Source organism: Tupaia chinensis, unplaced genomic scaffold (assembly GCF_000334495.1).
Source record: "Tupaia chinensis unplaced genomic scaffold, TupChi_1.0 Scaffold000248_2, whole genome shotgun sequence".
NCBI classification, from domain to species: domain Eukaryota; kingdom Metazoa; phylum Chordata; class Mammalia; order Scandentia; family Tupaiidae; genus Tupaia; species Tupaia belangeri.
The window spans coordinates 1,270,871-1,274,572 of NW_006159727.1; positions in this window are offsets into that span (position 1 = coordinate 1,270,871).

Below are 3,702 nucleotides of genomic sequence, written 5' to 3' on the forward strand. Positions count from 1 at the left end.
AGAGGTCCCAGCATTTGCCAGGTGGCTCCAGCTTGTGGACTGTACTTCTACCATCTCCATCTTTTGACTTTCTTTCTTTCTTTCTTGAGAGGTTTTTGCTATAGGGCGCGTGCGCTCGCCAGAAAGACAGAGAGAGACAGAGAGACAGAAAGCAAGAGATCACCCCCCCCAGGGGGGATGGCCACCATTCTCCTTCTCCTTCTCCTCCATTCTCCTCTCAGGATCTTGGACACACACGTGCATGTGCCCGGTGTGAGTTTAAGCCACCAGGTCCGGGACTCGAACCGTGGTCGACTACATGGGAGTTCAGTGACTTAGCCACTACGCCAATTGCTGGTCCCTCCATCTTTTGTCTTTCTAGCTTGAGATGTGGTTGCACAGTTGGGTGTGCCCTTTTGCACCTCTGTCATTGCTGCAGGACGTACTTCCCTTTAAGAACTGAAATCAAGTGGCATTTGGGGGCCACCCATGTCTCTTTGGGGAACAATGACAGAAAGGAAGAGCGATGCAGAAGGAAGACGTGTGGTTTCTTTCTTTCAACTCCCACGCATGGTATCTGTCTCAGGCGGTCTAGGCTGCTATAGCAAACTACCCTAGATTGGATAGCTTTTTCTTTTTCTTTTTGAGACATTTTTGCTATAGGGCGCGTGCACTCACCAGAAAGACAGAGAGAACCAGAGAGACAGAAAGTGAGAAATCACCCCTCCAGGAGGGATGGCCATGCCGCAATCCTTTCTCCTCCATTCTCCTCTCAGGATCTTGGGCACGTATGCTCATGCACCCAGCATGAGTTTAAGCCACCGGGTCTGGGACTCGAACTGTGGTCGACTACATGGGAGTCCAGCGACATAGCCAGTACCCTAACTGCTGGTCCTGGGTAGCTTTATACACAACAGAAATGGATTTCTGTCTCTTCTGGTCCCAGGTGCTTCAAGAGCTGAAAGTTACAGTACAGACCTTGCCAGGCCCGAGAACCATACTCAATCCCGAAATTGGTGGAAATGGGATCAAGAAACCCTGACCATGAAGATAGGGATCTGTTATAGAGGTGGACCCCAAATTCCTGAGGAACATATGTGTTGCCAAGAAACAAAACAGGAAGGCCCTGAAGAAGACGCAGGCTGGCAATGCCATGGCTGTGAGTGCACGAGATGAGGCTGTCAAGGCCCTCGTGAAGCCTAAGAAGGTGAAATCCAGGATCCCAAAGGGTGCAAGCTGCCTACAGAGTCTATCTGGGCTTGGGAAATGTGCTCAGGCCTGCATTGCCAAGGGTCTCAAGCTCTGTCAGCCAAAGACCAAGGCCAAAGCTCAAACCAAGGCCCAGGTCTCAGCTGCAGCTGCCATTTCAGTTCCAGTGGCAGGTCACGCTCTCAGAGGGAGGCAACTCACAAGGGCTCTGCACAAGAGGCCTCTTCAATGCCAGGATAGAGGGATTAGCGTGACTCCTGGGCTGCCCCCTTCATAGGTCTGGTGTCCTCCTGTGCTGTTTGTACAATAAACCTGAAGTCAGGGGTAAAAATACAATAAAAAAGATTGTTTCTAGTTTAGGGGGCTGGAAAGTTCAAGAGCAAGGTTCTGGCAGATTCAATGTCCTGTGACAGCCTATTCCTCATAGATGGCTCCTTTTGCATTCTCACATGATGGACGTGGTGAATAAACTCCCCTGAGCCTCTTTAATAAGAATGCCAATCCCACTCATGAGGGTGGGGCCCTCATGACCCAGTCACCACCCCCTGAAAGACTCCGCCTCCTGACATAATTTTCAACACGTGGAGTTTGGAGGGACACAAACAGCTTTTGTGTCAGTGTCCAGAATCAAACCTCACCCCACTCTTCAAAAAGGAGCCAAGCCCAGCTAGACTAGCAGCCAGAGGAAGAGCTACCCAGTACGCCCAACTGGGATTCGTTGATCTAGAGATGCCAAGGCCGACATTCAAAACTGTTGTTTTAAGCTAGTAGGTTGAAGATGGTTTGTTATGCAGCAAACACTGACTGATACACCATCCATCCCCAGATTCCCTTATAACAAACATTACTGTATCTTCAGGGACAACTGAAACATAACAGAACCATCCAGGTTAGTCTAGAGAAAGGGAATAGGAGATACCATTTTGTATATGATTCCACATGTCAGGCGTACGAGATATTTTGTGTGTTACTTTCCTGAATTCGCAAGAAAACCTTGGGAGATATGTATGATTATTCCACGATCTCTACAAGGAATTGGTTCTTCTTTTTTTTTTTTTTTTTTTTCAGAGATTTTCACTGTAGGGCGCGTGCGCTCGCCAGACAGACAGAGAGAGACATAGAGACAGAAAGCGAGAAATCACCCCCCAGGGGGGATGGTCACGCCGCAATCCCTTCTCCTCCATTCTCCTCTCGGGATCTTGGGCACGCACGCACACGCGCCCGGCATGAGTTTTAAGCCACCGGGTCCGGGGAGTCCAGCGACATAGCCATTACGCTAACTGCTGGTTCCCAACAATATTTTTTTTAAAAAAGGATCTTATCAAGTCATGATTCCCTTTTCCCAGCCTTCTAGCTCCTCTGAGTCTTGAGCTCCCACACATGCCTGGCATGTTCTCAAGCCGATTCGAGGATCCAAACCTGTGGTCAGCGGTGTGGCTTCCAGCACTGCAGTCCAGTACGCTACGGACTGTGCCACCAGGCTGGGCCAGAATCTCTCTTTGAAGGATCTGCTATTTCACAAGAATGGGCATACCCCGGCTCCGTCCGTGGGTGGTTGCATCCGAGGCTGCAGAACCCATGGATACAGAGTTAACTGTACTATTTCTACCACGTTCCAGATGAGCTGTGCTCATTCCCGTCACTCGGAAGCTCCTAAGTCCTTCTCTGTTTGTCACTCACATGCCCTTTTGTTCTTTGGTCCAGAGTCTGTGGTCACGCCCCTTCTCTATGGCCATGCCTGGAGAAGCAGGGAGCGCCCTTCCACCTTCTCCCGCTGAGGGTGGGGGATCCTCGCTGAACCTGGCTCCATTATAGTCTCTCCCCGAGAGCTGCCAGGCCTAAACTGCTTCCCAGGGATTCTGGCAGTTCCAGGAGGCTTTAGAGGGAATTTATTTCACCAGGCTCTGCTCATCGTCTGTTTCAGAACATTTCCCACAAGGATCAGGCGAGGCCCGCTGAATGCTAATCACATCCGATGGTGTCTTGTATGACGTCAAGGCTGCAGCTTGGAATTTCTCCATAACTGAAAGTAATCCATGTGGCTGATAGTTACCGATCACCCATGAGGAGGTAAGCGCCATGCTAGGGGCGAGGGTTGCCAAGAAGCTGAAGTCAGAATCTGTGAAATTGGAATTGTAGCAATAACATTTTTCTTTTGGTATGGCTAGCTAAAATATCCCTGACATCCAGTGGCATTTGTTGGGCCACCATGATTTTTCGGGAAGGAAGATTAAAAAGGAAAGACTGACGCAGGCAGAAGATGGGCGGTTTCCCTTTCTCAACTCCCATGAATGGTACTGTGAGTAAACTTACCTTTGACAGAATCCACGAGGGTTAGAAGCCTTTCCTGAAAGTTCTGCTTAACATGTAGGAACAATCGTCTGTCCTTGGCCTTCTCTCTCTTTTTTTTTTTTTTGGAGAGGTTTTTGCTATAGGGCACATGTGCTCACCAGACAGACAGAGAAAGACATAGAGACAGAAAGCGAGAAATCAGCCCCCAGGGGGGATGGCCAC